Source organism: Desmodus rotundus, chromosome 3, assembly GCF_022682495.2.
Source record: "Desmodus rotundus isolate HL8 chromosome 3, HLdesRot8A.1, whole genome shotgun sequence".
Classification (NCBI taxonomy): domain Eukaryota; kingdom Metazoa; phylum Chordata; class Mammalia; order Chiroptera; family Phyllostomidae; genus Desmodus; species Desmodus rotundus.
The window spans coordinates 116,539,133-116,558,348 of NC_071389.1; positions in this window are offsets into that span (position 1 = coordinate 116,539,133).

Sequence of the window (19,216 nt, forward strand, 5' to 3'; positions counted from 1 at the left end):
TTGTCTCTTGTTATGGCCTTTGCTTTGAAGTCTATTTTGTCTGATATAAGTATTGTTACCCCAGCTTTTTTTTTCATGTGTGTTTGCTTGGAATATTTTTTTCCATCCCTCCACTTACATTATGTGTAGATCTTTTATTCTGAAGTGGGTCTCTTGTAGACAGCATATACATGGGTTATGTTTTCTTATCCATTCAGCTACCTATGTCTTTTGATTGGAGCATTTAATCCACTTACATTTAAGGTTATTATTAATAGGCACTTATTTATTGCCATTTGTGCCTTCTCCACCCCACCCCCCTTCATCTTCTTAAAGCAGTTCCTTTTGTATTTCTTGTGATTCTGGTTTGGCGGATTTTCTTTTTTTACTTATATTATGCTATTGGAAATATTTCTATAATGCATTGGCCCTTTTGCTCAACTTGGTGAATGTCACAAATAATTGAACCTACCTTTGAATGATTAAGATTCATTATAGTTGAGGACAGAGGCTCATTGAGGCATAAAGGAAATGGACTTTGGAATGAGACAGATCTGAGGTTGGATTTGGCTTTGAATGCCACTCACAGGCCATGTGATTTTAGACAACCTGACAACTTTTATTAACCTTGGTTTTATTTACTGGTCTGCCGAAATAGAGATGACCACATTTACCTCTTAGGGCTATTATGAAATTTAGAGATAATACAGATAAATTTCCTGGTGATGAGTAGTGTCCTGCATATGGCAGCAATTGTTGGTTTGGCCTTTATTTCCAGAAAATACCAGAGGAACACATAGTTATAAAAGATGCAGGAAACTGAGATTGAGTCCAATGTGGACTATCCTCAGGATAGCCTCTGATGAGCTGAATTCCCATGTCTAAACTAATGTCCTCCTTATTAATAAAAGTGGGGTATAGTGGGGAAAGATCCACATTTGACATGTCCTTCAGTTTCTCACTGTAGAGCTACTGTGTGTTATATGCAGGTGTGTGGAGCCTGCAAGGAAAGGAGGCTGTTGAGCTATCACCTGGTTCTGCTGGACCCCGGGAGAAATGAAACATGAGGACTGGAGGCTTTGACCCTGACCACACAGGGGAGCAACGAGCAGTTGCTGTATTGGATCTCCTCCCTCAGATCTTGCAGCTGCTTCCTGGTCCCCAGGCCACATTGGTCCCATTCTTCACTCAGTGTGACAGGATCACTTACATCTGGCAAAACAATGTGCTGTTATTGAGCAGAGAGAAACTTGGAGAATCAAACCAAACAAATGTTCCTTGTATATCTTGGGTTTCTACTAGCTTTTAAGACAAAGAACATTTTGATGTATGATCAGCAAGTCATAAATATAGATTGCAGTTCTTGGCCCCAAAGACACCTAGATACAAACTTAAGGAGGAAGGGGTTAGCAGAATGTGCCCTTAGGAAACTACCTTTTCAAGCCTAGGCAGTTGGAAACCCACAAGGGGAAGATCCAAATGGTGGTGGCAAGAGGGAGAGTGGCTCCCAAGAATCACAGCCCTACCACATTTCTAAGAACAGAAGAGCTGAAGCCATGTGAATGCCCTTCCTTCCCTTTCTTTTGTTAAACATCAGGAAAGCAAGTCTTGACATGGTGGGCTAATAAGGTAAATTAGGGACAAAACATAGAAGATAGAGAACAATGAAATCCCCATGCTGTTCCCAGTCTCCCAGGTCTATTGTTTTCCAAGGCTAGATTTTTAATTATTAATCAGTCACAAATTAGTAAATAACAAACAATAAATGATAGAAAAGTGTTGTGATGGCTTCTGGTGCTTCTACAAATGCTAACTGGCAATCCCCATAATAGACTCTCAATAAATATAATTAAATGCTCACTAATGCCAAGTGCTCTGCTAGGCACATTGGGAATCACTGTGGAGCACTGTGTCCTCAGCTCCTGCAAGGGAACTCCGAGTGGCGGGGAACGCAGGGCGCTTCATGAAAAGGCCACTGGCCATGTCAGGAAGGCAGTGCCAAGTGTCAGGTGATCAGCAGGCCAGCCAGCTCCCGGTAGCCCCTGGACCAGGAGACCAGTTAGTTAGGAATCTGTTTCCTCCTTGTGGGTGTCATGGTATCAATTTCAGTGGGAGAAATCCCAGTTGGATATGCTATCTTTTCCAGATGATAGCAGTTTTTAAAGCCCAAGGAAGGAATTTTTATGGGGTCCGGAGAGATGTGGAGGAGCAGGGGTCGTTCTGTCCCTGGAATCTTTGATCCCACAGACCTGCATTAGTTAGGGGGAAGGACCATGATGCCTTTGACCCAAGACTTCACATTTGTGCCATTAAATAGAGAGCTACCTGAACCGGGAGTGGACACCCCATATTCGCGTGCCTGGTCAAAGCTGGACCACTGCCTCCCTCCACTTCCGCCAGGATCTTCTACCCTGCTCCGCCCCCTGGCCAGTGGAATCTCTGACACCAGAGTGCCTTCCTTGGCACAACCCATCCTCATTACCATTGAGTCTTTTCCTGATCACCTGCCAAATACACTCAGCCTTGATGTGGCCTCTGCTTTTTCCTGTGACAGTTGTGCTCTGCTCAGCCTCCTCTCTGTGGGTAAGCCCCCCGTTCTTAAAGGAGTATCCCAAAGTCTCCCTTCCTTCATCCCTGTGATAGCCTCCCACAACCTTTTGCAAAACCTTATCTGAAAAAAGTAATTATCTCCTCTCCTTAAGTTCTCTGAGTGTTTGGAGCACTGCTGTTTAAAGGAATGAGCTCCAATTCTGGGGACTGATAAGCATCCATTCAGTCAGGACTTGGCTACTTGCTAACTATGTGGTTTGGGATAGATGAATTAACCCCTCTGAGCCTCAGCTTCTCCTTCTGTAAAATAGGGTTGCCATGAACATTGGAGGGTGACATAAGTAAAACACCTATTATGATGCCTGGCACATAGTAGGTAGCTGTTACTTTTAATGTACACCCCCTACCCAACCTTTATTTCCTTTTACATGCATTTGCACCAGCATGAAGTCACTTTAGTTCATGAGCTGCCGTTTTATGCCTGTTTTATCAGCCAGCACCTTACTACACGCTTTCATAGGCACTGTCTCATTTAACCCTCCCAGCTGTTTTTATGAAATAGATGGCACTTCCACCATTTTCTAGACAGAACCGCGGAGGCCAGAGATTGGGAACATGACACTGGGTTCTCCAAAGACTCCTCTAGCCCCCTTCCTATCACCTCTCTTCAGCTTCGTGATTATTTGCTTATCTCCTTACAACGGGCCATACGTATTACACACACCAGCCAGGGTGGGCAGGTAGACACAAAGGAAGCCAATGGCCCTGTCCTTAAGGCACTTACAGTCTGGTTGGTGAGGTGAACTATTAGGAGAGTGAGAGAGAGAGCGAGAGAGACACACACACACACACACACACAGAGGAGACAGCCTAGGTGGAAGGCAGGGGCCATGCTTTCTGTTTCTGCTGGAGCCTCTTCCTGCAGCAGACTGCCCAGGGCTCTGTCACCTCATGGAGAGCAGGAGGCAGTAGAGACATGTAGGGAGGGGGGCAGGCCAAGGTCAGAGCCAGCCTTCGCCTCTGAAGGTGGGGTGCGCAGATCTATGCAGATCTGCCCTGTCCATGGCTAACCTGCCTGTCCACGAGGTATATTTCTCTAGGTACAAAGCTTTAAACTAAGTTACAGACCAAATCCTGGCCCCCAGTAAGCCTAGACCCAGGAAAGGCAGAGAGAATCCTTTCCAAACTCCTGAGAAAGAGACTCCAACATACATGGCAGGTCAGATATGGAAGCACAGGGCAGGCAACACGGTGGGCCTGCGGGTCCCCAAAATGAGCCTTATGTGGCCGTAGAAAAGCCGTGGTCACTACAAACTAGACTTGAGAAAATGGTCCGAGAATCAAGAGGAATTTCCATATTGAAAATCAAAAGAGTCTTTTGTATATTCGGGCCATGAAAGATGACAGAAGGGACAGGGGGTGGCATGAGGGAGAAATGGATGCCCTGAGTATATTGGTGAGAACCTGGCAGGTCCATTAAGTGACTCAGAGGATCCTGGTGACAAATTGAAGTGGCAGTTTGAAGAAGTGAAAAAAAATAGGCTGTGAGTTCAGGTCCTGACTCTCAATTCTGCCACCAAACATGGGTGGGTCATTTAACTGTCATCCCAGTCTCCTCTCCTTCTCAGTGGCGCTGCCACTCGTGGTGAGACAGAAGGGCAGACGCAGCAGCCCCATCAGTAGGCCACTCCATGCCTCTTCCTTCCCCCTTTCTTGCTGCCTGCCCTGCCTTTTGCTGCCATCTCTGCTGTCACTTCTATCCAGGGCCCGGGGGATCTTGTCCATGCATCATGAGAAAGGTTTGGAGGGGCAAGTACTCCAACCCTCCAGGAGGAGGCACTCTTCTCCCTGGTGGAAAAGGGGCCCTAACTAGCTGGGTAGCACCAAAATGGACAGAGGATAGTGTGGCCCCACATCCCAGCCTGTGAGTTCCACACCAGCCCCCCCTAGCCATGGAATGCCAGTGCCTTGGAGCATGCATTTCCGGATGCCCCTTGCCATTTCTGGAGCTGTGGGATCATTTTCTTGTCCTGCCACCTGACCCAGCTCTGGTTAAGAAGTATTTAGATTTCAGATGGAGAAGAAATAAAACAATGAATCAACTTGATAGTCCTTTCCTGTGTTTTTTTTAAAAAAATATTAAAACAGTCCATTTTTTGAATGGAAAACTGAGTCACAGAGGAGCACAGCCACATGCGTTATCCCACAGTGAAGCAGAATCAGGGGGCAGGGATGCGGAGCTCCAGCTCTCGACCAAGGCTTTGGAACCTTAATGTGTATGTAAGTCACGGGGGCCTGTTACCAGCAGACCGTTTGGCCCCACCATCGGAGTCAGGGGCAGGAGGCCTGGGATGAGGCCAAGGGATTCTAACATGGGGCCCAGGAGCTGCACTGGAGAGCTTTGCCCCAGATTTGAGATGGCCCTGCTTCTCTGTGCTTTCCCCTCTTGTGACACAGAGCATCTTCCTGAGATGTTCTCCTTCTCCGCCCTGCTCAGGTTCCTGCCCGGACACAGTTTGGTGGCACCTTCTGAACAACCCTTGCTCCGGCCTCTGCTACTTCCACAGTCAGCCCGTGGGTGGGCCCAGGCTGGTGAGCTGCCTGGGAGGCTGAGAGGGGACCACTTGGAGGGCTCTTGGACATGTGAGCCAGGTGCTCTGGGCTTGCCCCCCTCTTTTCTTGCCGCAGCAGCTGGCTGCCTGGGGCAAGCCTGAGCCAGTGCCCTGCATGCCTGGAACGTCCCTGCTGGGCACAACATGGCTGCCCCGTTTCTCCAGGCTTCCTCATCTCTCCTGTCTTTTGAGTTGCCTGTCTCTTAGCTCTCTGAGTTCTCCGCTCTGTCTCCCATTCTCCTGTCTGCTCTCACCCCCTGACATCCCCAGCAGCCAGCCTTCGAGAACAGAGCTGGGAGGCTGTGACTAATGTGCTTAGAGGTGAGTCATCTGCTAAATATAAAAACCCACTCACTCCCTGGATGCAAAAGCTGCCGAGAGGCTCCGTGTCCTTCCCACCCAATTCATCCTTACTCAGGGGCCGTTTATTCCCCCTGAACAGCAAACAAATAAACACCAAAGAGCAGCATTGATAGCCTGGTCTTGCTGCCCTGCAGCTCTCTCCTGTGGCTGTCTGAATTTCCCTGGCCTCCCCAGATGCTCCAGGAGGAAGGGGTCGAATTAGAGAGGTAGTGGCCCAGGTCCTCCATGGAATTGTGAAGGAGGCAAAATTTATCTTCAGGACCACCCCTCTTCTCTTTCTGCCCCCATCCCTATTCAGGAGACCCCAAACCACCCATCCTTTTGCATCTTGTAGGAATCAGGTGTTGCTTCACTGTACATGACCGAATAGCTGATGGAGGTTCAGGCACTGGGCCTCCTGTCGGACAAGTGCCCTCCCTTAGTGTTACTCAGTCCCTCCGTGCAGACTGCTTCCTGCTTGGCCTGATGCTGTGGGTCTTTGTTGCCCTTGGAATATGGGCCCTTATAGTGATATTATATTACCTATGTGTGTTTAATACTGGACACTGTGTGTCAGGTACCATGCTCAACATCTTACATGGATTATTTCAATTAATTTTCTCAATTGAATGGAATAGGTTTATCATTATTTTCAGTTTAAGATGAGAAAAAACCAAAGTTCAGAAGATGAAAATAATTTTCAAAAGCACAGCATGGAGTATTTAGAAGCATGATTTAAATCAGTAGTTTATACTTTACTTCTAAGCTAAACCAATAACTTTAAACTTCCTTTGATGCCAGCCCAACCCATAGTAAGAAAAATATTTCGTGTCCTGGTGCAGTGAGCACACACACATGGATGTACGTGTGTCCACAGACCTGCATACGTAACAAATGTTTGTGGAAACATCACTTACCCTTACTGCCTTCCAGTTCTATTCTATTCTGTCCTATTTCTTTCCATTCTAGTCTAATGTTGTTTTAAAAACTATGCAGCCCACCAAATTTCTTTCATGACCTTCCATAGGCCATCATCTGCAATTTGGAAACACGGGGCTAAATAAACGTACTGAAATTATCAATATGTTCATTGTTCCACCGGACCCTGTCTGGAAAGCCGAGTTCTAGTCCTGGTACAGGAAGTCACTTCTGTGACTTCAGACAAGTGTCTTCACTTCCTGGCCTCATCTTCCTAAAGCCTGTTGTGTAGCAAGAATCCTACTAAAGGACCCTGTAGGCCCCTCCCAGGCCTTTCTTAGTGACTGCAAACCCTTTGCTCACATCTCCCTCTCTGGGGAAGAGAGCAGGCACCTCCTCCGGCCCTGCGCCTCCCGTGTGCGTGCCTGTGCCCAAGAGCAGTTGGGGGGCGGGGGGAGCTGATGATGGCCCGCACATCTTCGCTCAAGCTTTGACGGCACGCTCAAACTTTGCAGCACAAGCCAGAGAGAAAAGACAGTTTCCACCTGCCTGGCGTTTCTAATCTGAAAAGGCACATTTTCTCATGTGCAATGTAATTTGATTCCCCGCACCTCTGTCTTTTCATTTGTCTGCTTCTTTATCTTTCCTTACTAGGTTGTTTGAAAGGCAGGCCACCTCCGTGGAGATCGGGTGTGAGGGACGGTAGAGAGAGACAGAAGACAGAGGGACAACAGGGATAAATCAGAACGGCGATTCTGACACAACAGGACTGGGTCCTGGTCTCCCTGGGCCGCTGAGTGGCTGTGGGACCTTGGCCATGATGCCTGCCCTCAGGAGCACATACTGGACATGAGGGACTTGGATAAGGTCCCATTGAGCCCAGACATTCCAGAATTATAAGTTCACACAATGAGGCAGGGGGGCAGGGGGAGAGAACAGCCCTTGGGTGATGTTTTTCATGAATGATCAAGAAACCACTGAGGATGAGAACCACTTCGCTTTTAATAATGAAAATAACCCGTCATTCTTCTCTTGGCCTCACTCACAGGGTGTTCATCTAGTTCCACTGCGTTTCAAGCTCCCAAACTGCTGCCATGGTAGGGGAGCTCCCGTGGACAGGTCACATGCCCGTCTTATACCACAGAGTTACTAGAGCAGATTGGCACACGGGCCATTCCCATCCCATAAATGAGGCTTTGGAGGAGACATGCTTTGCTGAGGTCCCAGGCTAATTGGTGATCGGGTCCTATAGGTGATGGTCATTTCATCTGCCCCTGAGACAGGCCCGTCCCAGCCCTGGGCATTGGCTGTAGGCCTTCCGGCTCTCAGACTTTGAGGACTGCATGATGCTGCTATGCCTCTCCCACATCTATGTATCCCAGGTAAACCCATGGCAGGCAAAACGTGCTCTTCCCTGGAAATTGGATTCCCAGATACACCTCTCAGGGGGCAGTATTGGCAGGAGCATCCCCAGAGGTCTCCATGCCACGCTGCCTCGAGACCCCACTTCAAAGGCTTGATTGGCATGCACCCTGCCTGGCATGCTGTGCTCATCCTTCCCCTCTCTAGTAAGGACACTTGGCCATTAGGCCTGTGCCCTTTGGCCCCTCCCACCCTTCTGGGCAATGGAGCATCCAGGCATGGTCTGGAGGCCCAGGGCACACAGGAAGCAGAATTTATTTTACCTGCAGAGGGCTCCTTTTTCCTCCCTTACTGGCAGCGCCACCAGAAGCCACATGGAACTTGCCTCTCTAAATGACTCTCACAGATTGGAAGAGACTTTGAAAGGTTATCTTCATCCCCTACCTAGAGAGAAGATGGAAGCTCAAATGACCATGGCCTCTGAAGGCAGAGGAGGACAAGCTGCCGCCCTTGAGACACTGGACTCCCCTCCTCTGCAGTCCGCTCCATTTGCATTCTCTTCCTCTCTTTGCCTTGGCAGGGGATGCTGCCGCCTGCCTCTCACAGGGCCTGAGTCCTTTGGCTCCCCTTGAAGAGGCAAGAGGAGGGTCACAGCATCACCATGCTCCAGAGCAACAATGGTCTGCGTTTCTAGTTGTCCTTGACAGCTACCTTGTCAAAACTGAGCCAGCCTGCCTTTATTTCCTTCATCCAGCCAACACTTACGAGTACCTACTATGTGCTCGATCCTCCCCCCCCACCTTAAAGTGCAATTTGCTCACAGCAGCAGGCCTCTGTTTATCATCAGCTCAGTAATGAGATGCTCCTGCACATCCTTCTCTCCTCCCTCCTCTGCCCCAGTTAATGACTAGGGCTGTGCCCTGCTCAGGTGTGAGCAGGAGAACATTTTGGACACTCTCAGAGCCTTGGAAAAAGGGGCATCAGCCTGCAAAATTTCCTGCAATTGCAGCAGGAGAAGGAGGCACAATTATGTTGGCTTGAGACGGGTTCAGAGCGGACACTGAAAATAAAGAAAATGGGGTGCTCTCTTCTCAGGCAGAGAGACACCTGTCACTCAGCAGGTGAGAGGATAGGGTCTGCTGCACTCTGGCCAGCCCCAATGTGACCCCCTAGTAGATAGGGTGGTGCAGGGGTGTGGCGACCCTCTCTACCTTGTGTCCAGGGAATACAAACCTCCCTTGCTGCTAACACTAGAGGCAGATACAAAGAAGTAAGAACTCGGTGCCCTGTCATCCTCTTCTCCGAGGAAGCCATGGCTTTAGGGGCATGGGGCCTTAGCCTTGCAGAGCCTCACCCCGAGGCAGAGGTCATCTCAGAGCTCATGAGTGAAAGAAACGTGCCTGACACGAGCCTCTTTATGATGGGCACCTGCATTCTGCGCATGTGCTGCTCTTCCCATCAGCCGCCCAGCTGCCCAGGCTCAGGGAGCACCTCTGGCTGCTCCCCCGTGTGTCTAGCACAGAGCACGGTTAGCTCCTGTCACTTGAACCAAAAGGAGTGAGGGGCTGCAGAGGAAAGAAAAAAGAAAAAGACCTAGGATTTTGTCACGAGTAAGTTCATGATATAGTCTTTCCTATAAGTCAGCCGGGCAACTGCTCAGCTAGCTGCCCACTGAGCACCCCAGCACCAAGGAATAGACAAGAGTCACACAAGTAAGTACGCTATTCACTCAGCTTTTATTGAATGCAGGTTCACTCAAAGTAGAACATCAACATACATTAATATCCTACTCATGCTCCAACAATCTAAGGGAAATATAACACACATACAGTAATCAGTGGGGGATAATGAATCGAGTCCCAGAGTCTCAGTCTGCAGCACAGTGGGGAAGGGGGTTGTCAGTGTCTTGCAAGGAAGGATCTCCAGAGCCAGGCGGACAGCAGGGCAGGCGAAGGCCTCAGTCCAGCAGGGCAGAGCGTCCAGTAGCAATGCCAAGGGAGATCAACGTAGCATGGAGCAGCACTCTGGTGTGTGGAGCTCGGCTGTCTCAGCAGTGATCTGGAGCCGCCTCAGTTATACCTTGAAAGTGGTGGTCTCTTTCAAGTAGTCTTGAAAGAGACCCTTCTGGGTCTCCTGATTAGTGTCTTGGCAGCCCTGATGGCAAGTGTGGAATTTCCCCAGGAGCCTATCTGTGGGTGGTCCTGCTCTGCATGCACACACGGCTGCTCTGACCATGTGTGCAGATATCTTAAGTGTGTCTCCTTGCCAGATGTGTTTACTCTGACTTAAGTAATTTCCCTCTTGAACCAAAGTGTCATGGCTGACTGACAGCCATTTTGATTGACATAAATGACTCCACTTTGTTTTATAGACTTTATGCTACCTTAATCAGACAAATGCCATCTTATTGGTCCTGCTCTCCACAGATCTGTCCCATAGAAACTTAGCTTAGTCCTCACAAAAACCTTCGAAAAGGAGAAATAGGGTTTACATAATATTGTTTGGCCTGCAGTCTTGTTTTCTTTCTTTCACTCCCCTTTTCACCTCAAGTCCAAGTGGAGCAAGGTAACTCACTTCTCGGAGAGCTGGGTGGAGGGTATTGACTTTGGGCAAGCCAACCACTCTGACCCCCAGCCCCCTCCCCTGCAAATTTGAAACAATAATAACCACCTCTCCTAAGTGCCTTGAGGATCAGCTGAGATGAGGCATGTGTACAAGCACCCAGGGCAGCCTGGCTCTGATCGGCCTTCACCCCAAACACACCCATGGGCACACACCGAGATTTTCCTCCTCTCTCAGCTCCTCAGACCTGCATCTATCTACTCGTCAGCTCCTTTCCAGTTTAGAACACTTGCCTCTTTACCTTACTTTGGGGGACGGGGTGCAGGAAGCTGACTCCAAACCCGTTTCCCCAAAAGACAGAATGTAGAGGGGTTCAGAGGCTCTAGTTTGGGGGTGCCCCCAGCAGAAGCAGCAGAGGAAGGGAGGCTAACTCGTTTCACCCCTTGCACCCAGGGTAAGGCCACAGGATTTGAGTTTTGTGTCTTTCTCCACTTGGCACATCTGAAGTGCTTTCTGAGATAGAAGTATCTTGGCAGCGTGGTTTGGAATACTTCTTCTGTTCAGCAAGGAGGTCCAAGGTGCCTTTTGGAGCGTGGATAGAACTGACTGGTGTTGGCCGAATCGACAGAATGCACCTGCCCTCTAGTGGTGAGAGAGGGAAAGGCATAGGCAGCTCTGGGCTGAGCTTGCCTACCAAGACTGTCACCCTGAGTTACCACCGTGATGGTGTGTGTGACCACCTGGAGATTAAGCAGCACCACGCAGCACAAACCTAAACTGGGACAACCTGTGGAGGCCATTCCCCGGACACATTCCAAGCCCCGGGCTTGGGATTTCACACACTCACCCATTCATTCATTCATTCATTCAAAAATATCTATGAAGTGTGTATGTGTGGAGTGAGGGGTGAGGAGGAGGTGGTTTTAGGCAGTAGGGTCACAGCAATGATCAAGACAGGCAAGTCCATCCACTCCTGGAGTTTTTGTTCTAGTGTGTGTGGTGTCAGCTGGGCAAAGGCGGAGGTCTTCTCAACACTCCCCATGCCTCGGAGTCAAGAAATCAGCGGACACCCACCAGGCACCTGGTTCATGCCAGAATATCTTACATCTTTTTTCAAACAGCCCCAGTAATTAAATGACACAATATAATAGCAGGAGTACTGAAAAGACTGTTAGTTGAACTGGGTCTGAATCCTGGTTCCTTCCCTTACTAGCCCTATGACCTCAGGCTCTTCATTTAAACCCCCAGCTTAGACCCTTACCTTCCAGCAGCGGCCCAGGGGCTCATGAACTAGGGGTGGCCTGGGGCCACGTGAGCTTTCCAGTGGGAATGTGGGCACAGTACCACCAACCTGAACTGTGGCCATGGATGCCAAAGTGCCTTTCACCTGGCATTTGGAAGGAGCAATCAAAGACTCTCTTTGCTTTATCATTAAAAATAAATAAACTCGTAAAAATGATTTTGATACAATTTATTCCACTTCACTGTGTGCCACTCTGTCAGTTACAAGTTACTGCATAACAAACCACCCAAAACTTAGTGACTTAAACCAACAATGCCTTATACTTCTCGTGATTTCTGTGGGTTGACTGAGCTCAACTGGGCAGCTTTTCTGCTTTACATTTCTGCTGGGGCTGGAGTGGTGTCCACAGTGGCTTTTTCATGCACAGGTCACACACATCTCTGCAGGATGGCTGAGCCAGGCTGGAGGTAGGGTGGAGTGGTGACCAGGCATCGCTCTACCTGGTTCTCCTCCTGGACCTCTTCTGTGGTGCCTCAGGGCTCCAAGAGTTCTACAAGAGGCTAAGCCCCAATGAGTCAGCCCTTATCAAAACTCTGATTGCATAGCTTTCGCCAAAGGAAGTCACATGGCCAAGCCCAGTGTCAGTGTGGGAGGGAACCACGCAAATACCTGAATTCCAAGAGGCATGTCCATTGGGGGCCACCGATGGAACCGTCTCCAGCAGCAGTGGCTGTGTCCCGGTAGACCTGGGAATCAGGATGCTTTTGCTGCTGCTGACCTACCTTGGAGTGACTTTTAATTGGAGGGTTGTAATGCTCCATATTGTGGTGTGGCAGGGAGTAACAGGATGAGGTCTGCAGAGGCTTCCTTGGTCTTGAGTGCAGGCTTTAAGAGTCAGCCAAACACCCCTTCCTACCAGCTTGAGGGGTGACACCCCCTCAACAGGCCACTATGTCATGTCTCTGAGTGGAAGCCGCTCCAGCAGAGAAGCTGTCTGCACCCCGAAGGACACCGTGGAGTCCCTTGTTTGCTTTTCCTTTCCTGTTCCTGACCAGTGAGAGAACGGTGGCGTGGTAGGAGTAAGACATAGCGGCACCAGGGTTTGTGATGGTGAGCACATGAAGTGCCAGCCTCACTGGGCTCTAGGCACAAGCTGTGTCCAGAAAGTAATTTCCAGCTGTCAGGTTTATCTTCCAGCTTTATCTTCTGTCTTTATCTCTGGTGTAGAGGTTTGGTTTAATCATAGTTCTCCAGTCATTAAACTGTCTTTGTCTTGTTTTACTTATTTCATTTATTTATTCATTCCCTTTGCTTCTCACTCCCATGCCCCATTCCACAGGCAAATATTTTTTTAAAAATTTTTAGAGAGAGAGAAACATTGATTTTTTTTGGTTCCACTTCTTTATATTTTCATTGGCTGATTCTTGCATGCGCCCTGAGCGGGCACTGGACCCTCAACCTTGGCTATCGGGGTGATGCTCTAACCAACTGAGCTAACTGGCCAGGGCCACAGGCAACCGTTTCAATGTGCTTAATGTGTATCCTTTTATGGGTGTGCATCCTTCCAAGCTGTGTATTGCTCTTTTGGGTGCATACTTGTTTAATTTACATCAAGTGTTATGTTATAAACCTAGTTTTCTTTTTACTTTGCCCCTTGATACTGTGGTTTTGAGGTCCCTCCATGCCACCCCATGTCCTTCTAGTTTGTTGCTTCACAGAGTGCACTCACCCAGTGCCTGGCCAGTCTCCCACAGGCAGACTCCCCAGTCTCCTGGGCTCCACCCACAAATGGCACTGCTGGGAACACCTTCAGCTGACCTGTGAGCATTTCTCTAGGCTCTCACCCTGCGCAGGTGAGAATCGCTGGCACAGAGGGTGTGTGGATAGCAAATGTGACTAGATAAGTACCGTGTGCTTTCCCGGCTGGATGCGCCAGGCTCTCCTCCCAGCAGCCATGCCACAGGGCAGACCCTGTCTTCCATCAAGCCCTGGCATTGGTCGAAATGAGAAGATGCAGACACAGCCCCTTCTCACAAGGATCCTGTGACATTATTCCTCCCCGCATTCCTGGGTTCGCTGACTTTGCCCCTGCCAGTCAGACCAAGCCCCAGGCAGCTCCATGCCCTGTCTGCTTGCCTGCCTTCCCCCCGCCCCCTCTCAGATTTGTGTCAAGGCAAATGCACCAAAGCAACTGGGAGCTGATTCACTCAGAGAGGCACTCAACAATGAGCGATCTTACTCACCAGAGTCATCTCACACAGCGCAGGTTAGCAGGTTAGGGGCTGGCTCCATAGGCGGCCCACCGGAGCTCAGACGTTGGCAACAAGTGCTTTGTTTTGCCCTTGACAGTGACTCCGAGTGGCTGACTTCTTGGTTGGTTGGTATGGTGAACGATATTACTATGATGAAATGACACAGGCTGGAAGTCATGAAACCCTAGAGACCCAGACCAGGGCACACAGTCTAGACCCTTCACAGGAAAAGACACTGAGACCCAGAAAAATAACTTCTCAAGACCACTGGATAATGGAGAGGCAAAGCTGAAGCCAGAGCCCAGGGCCCCGTCATCCAGGCCTGACCTCCCTCTACCACCGCCCTAGCTCCTTTACCACTGCAGGGACCCCCAAATCCACAGACAACCAACTGTGTTCCCATGAGGTTGAACTCCTGCCTTCCACAGCTAATTCAGTCCTTCCCTTTCTAATTCAGTGCAGTGAACGGTAAAATAAAATAAGAATAAGTAAAATAATGAGGGAAGAGAAGAGGGTAACAGTCAGAACTATTTCTCAACAGTGACAAGTCAGTGGTGGAATAAGGGAATAGTGTCCCTTAAGAATTCCAGGGCAGTCTGTTTCCCCTTCCCTTCCCCAAATGGAGAGACGGAGTCAGAGAGGTACCCAAGGGGTGGCCATGAAGGGATAAGACCAATTATCGAGCAAATACATCTAAAACTACACACACAGCTCCATGTTCCCCTGTTCTCCAGCATCACCAAAGTGCATTTTATTCCTTTGTAAACATCTCTCCCTTGTAGCTCAGAGCAATAGTACCTAATATCCTCATAGTATGTCTTTATTCTTTTATCCGGTATTCTTTTTTTTTAATCCCCACCTGAGGAAATTTTTTCATTGTTTTTAGAGAGAGAGGATGGGAGAGAAGAAAACACCGACATGAGAGAGAAGCATTGATTGGTTGCCTCCCACATGTGCCCAGACCCGGGACTGAACCCACCACCTAGACGTGTGCCCCGACTGGAAGTCAAACATGCAACCTTGTGGTTATGGGGCAACACTCCAACCAGCAGAGCCAGGCCAGCCAGGGCCGTCTGATATTCTTGTGTCTGAAAAATAATAGTAACAGTGATCCCAGAAATACTCAAATAACAACTATATTATTTGTAAATAAAATGTAAAAATGTCAAAGTTGGGCACAGGAAAACATGCTTGAGAAAGTATTAATTCTGGACAAGTGTTTAATCAAATAAGACAGCAGGATTTGAAGATGAGGGAGTGAGTTCTGCTAATAAACGAACTTCTCATTGGACATCGCAGTGCCTGAAATGCCCCAGAACACTCCTTTGAGAATTAAGAACAGGGCAGGGGGAGGAGGGTCCTTCAGCATTTTGAGCTACTTCAATTATCTGCCTGATAGGAGAAGTGTTAGAAGAAGGAGTGTTTCCTCATTGAGTGTAAGTAATCTTAGCTCGCACCCAGCACTGGTTTTGTGCACAGAGGCCCAAGATCCCTTCGAAGGGGTCATGACACAAGCATCCATGCAGTCCCTTTGGCCCTGGTCCCAGGTCTGTGCCGGTGGCGGCATGTCTGGCCCTGCAGGGCTGGCCCCGGGCAGCCCACCCCTGCGCCATGCCTTGGATTCAGGGAGGAGTTCTTAAGTTTTGAATTCATACACTATTAAATTCACCCTTTTGAAGTGTACAGTTCAGTCTTTAGTGTATTCGTAGATTATGTGACCATCGTCACTATGTAATTCCAGAACAGTTTCGACGCTCCCAAAAGAAACCACATGCCCCCTCGCAGTTACTCCCAATTTCCTCCCTCCTGCTGCCCCCAGCCCCTGGCAACCACGAGTCTATTTCTGTCTCTCTGGACCTGCCTATTCTGGAATTTCATGTAGATGGGATCATACAAACTTTCTGACTGTCTCCTTACACTGGGCATAGGGTTTTCAGGGTTTATCCACATCGTAAGCTGAATCAATACTTTATTTATATGGCTGAATAATACACATGCTATTGTAAAGGATGTAGCTCATTTTATTTCTCTTTTTATCAGGTGATGCACTCAGGGAGGACTTTAGTACTAATCTGAGCTGAACTTGAAACCTACAGACAATGGGTACCCTTGGCCACTTCCTGATCGGGTGGCCAACTCAACAATTAGCACTTGAGGAAGATGAGTGTGGAGGGCCTGTGAAAATCGGATGCATAGTGGAGCAGAAAGTGGGGCTAATGGAATTTGGAGCGTTCTTCTACTAAAGAGGAGAGAAAAGTCAAGGGCACCCAGCCGGTCTTTGTGCAAGAAGCAAACTTGAACTCTTCTCTGTTTCAGCTCTGACTAGAAAGCCATAAAGCCACGGGCTTAAAAGAGCAGCTCATTCTGAAGGTGAGAGCCCAGTGGTGGTTTCAGCCGTGTCTCATATTTCTCCTGGAAGCTCCATTGAAAATCAGCCTGCCACGCTCTTTCCTGGAATGGGCATAACTGCTAATTGCCTCTTGCACAATTATCTGCCAAAACCCTGTTGTTAATGAAATGAATGATTCAGTTATCCTTGTTAGTAATGGCCCGCAATGTGCAAAGACCCATTCCTGTGTCTGTAAGCAATGCCCTGCCAGGCACCGGGAGTGATTCTTACAGTGAGCTCTGGGGTCAGCTGGCTGGGACAGGGGAAGGCCGCTGCCAGAGGCCAGCCAGGTGCAGCCTGTCTCCTGCCCAGCCCCCACGATGTGACAAGAGCTGGGAGGGTCTAGGGGCAAGGCAAGTGGGAAATGAGGCCAGGCCTCCGCTCTGCTTGCCGATTTTGACCTGCAAAGCCTGGGGCTGCTTCCTGTCTAACACGTGGGGAAGGGACACACTGCAGGACCATGGTGACATGTCTGGTTTACTTAGGTCCAGGGAGTTGCTTGGCTGACTGGTGACAAGGGCATCTCTGTCCATGATAGGGTGTCCTGGGCCCCCGCCTCCATGGCACCCACTGCACTGCCTGCCTTCTGCCAACCTCACTTCTGTCCTTTGCCCCCAACATCAGGTCTCCACTCCATTCCTTCTGTCTCTCTTCCCAGCGGTGGCTGCCCAACACTGCACCTCCATTTCACCTGGCCAAGTCTTTCTCTGTTGTTCATGCTTGCTGCTTTTCAAGGAAACAGGAGAACAGAGAAAGAAAGGTGACAGAAACTGGTATGGGCAGGGCAAGGAGGGCCGATCAAGGCAAACACAGACAGAGAGGCGGAAATTTCCTTGGAGAACATCGTGTTCAGGACACACTTGTGGGCATCGGCACACTCAGACATGCACACTCACATCTGCATGCCCAGAGATACACTTGCACACACATTTTCTCCTCCTCTTATCTTCAGGAATAGTCTATTCAGGCGTGAGGTCCTCAGGTTTGGAACTAGTTGCCCAGAGTTGTGTTGAGAAATATGTCTCAACTTCAAAGAGCCTAGCCTTTTGCATAGTTGAGGGGCTGTAGTGAAATTAGTGGAACCAAGTTCTGGCCCCACTACTCACCAGAGAAGCAGGTGCTTGGAAGCAGGTCGGGTGATGGGGGCGCACGCGGCCTGACTCTGGGCCAGCCATGTAATCCACAGTGATACATAACAAGTGTACAGAAGGAACTTGTAACAAAGTTTTTTTGACAGCCTCCTGCACACCACTCTAAAAATGTTGCAGCAACTTACAAACCGATAATGAAACAGAAGGATAAATAAATGATGTGAGAGGAACATAATGTTTGAAGAATATAATAAAGTCAAAGATAAGACCTACTATGGCTGGTGAGGCTGCCAGTTTGGCCCTGAGAATACAGCCCTTCCCACTAACAACAGGGAGAAAGGAACCACCTGGGTTCTGGAAGGAGGGCTTGCGGAGTCAGAGGGTGCCCTTGATAGCTTCCCTACAGTGGAGAAAGAAATGTTCCCTATGACGGCCTACGCAAGAGGCAAAATACAGCAGCCCAAATTGCCCAGGTCAGACTGTGGGTTAAATCCCCATTGTCTAGTGCAGCCATCTTCAGTGTTTTTGGAAGAGCTGTGCTACTCTTGTATTGCCATAAAATTCTGTACAGGAGAGGGAGATGGGAGGGAGGGGACAGGAGCTTCTTTGGTTCCAATGGGGGTGGGGGCCTGGCCACTTCCTTAGGGCCTATTTCCCCACACAGAGGTGGCTGAGACATCTCTGCTCCAAATCCCAAGGGTCTGAAAAGAGAATCCCTGGTCTGGCCGAAGTGAGTGACTGGGCATCAGGGAGAAGGGAAGGAGGGAGGGAGACTGGCTGCCTTTTGTTGCTACTTGCACAAAGTTACTGTGAGAACCAACAGGAAAATGTATACAGGGTGGGGCAAAGGTGAGTTTACAGTTGTTCATGTGGAAAATAATACAATAATTAATAAATAAAAAGACACAAATATGTGTTTCATATACTCACACCTGTAAACCTACTTTTTTAGATTTTATGTATTTGTTTTTAGAGAGACGGGAAGGGAGAGAGAAACAGAGAGAGAGAAACATCAATGTGTGGTTGCCTCTTGCGCACCCCCTACTGGAGACCTGGCCCGCAACTCAAGCATGTGCCCTGACTAGGAATTGAACCAGCAACCCTTTGGATTGCAGGCTGACACTCAATCCACTGAGCCACACCAGCCAGGGCCGTAAACCTACTTTTGCTCAACCATGTATTCCCATTTGCGGGGAAAGGTGGCACTTTGATTCTTTTCCACACCAATAAAACCAACCATGGTACTCCAAGAGACTAAAGGCACAGAAGTGCAGGGGCTCTGGCGCTACACTGCCTGGGTTTAAATCCTGGCCCTGCTACTTAGGAGCTGTGTCACGTTGGAAAAGTCACTGAACCTCTCTGCGTCTTGATTTCCTCATCAGTAAAAGGGGGTGTTGATCATACCCACCTCATGGGGTTGTGAGGGTTACGTGTGTTAGAGGGAATACGGTGTTTAGGGCAGTGTTTGGCCCATGGTAATGATGTAACAATGCTAGCTGTTGTGTGTTAAAGGCATGTAAGTGTACCGTTCTGGCAATGCCACAGCTCACCCATGGGAGCGCCAGCCCACGGGCCTCAGGTTGGCACCGTCTCACCTCACAGCCCAGAAGGGGCTTCGATCCCCCCTCCCCCGAGGTCAGCCGGGGCTCTGTGAACACGGTGGGTACCTGAGGAAGGGTTGGGTTTTTATGTCTTTTATTGTGTTGCTTGGGGCAGTAGGACCTGTCGTGACACCCAGTCACCATCTTATTTTATAGCTGTGGGACACTGACAGACAAACTGTGGCCTAATCTCTATGATCCGTGAGCCCAGGGGGCATTTAACGGGGGGGGGGGGGGGGCACCCCAGGTGATACGTGGGCTCCACCGTCACAGCAGACATGGGCCAAGCTCGGAGAAAGGGCACTAGACTGTGGC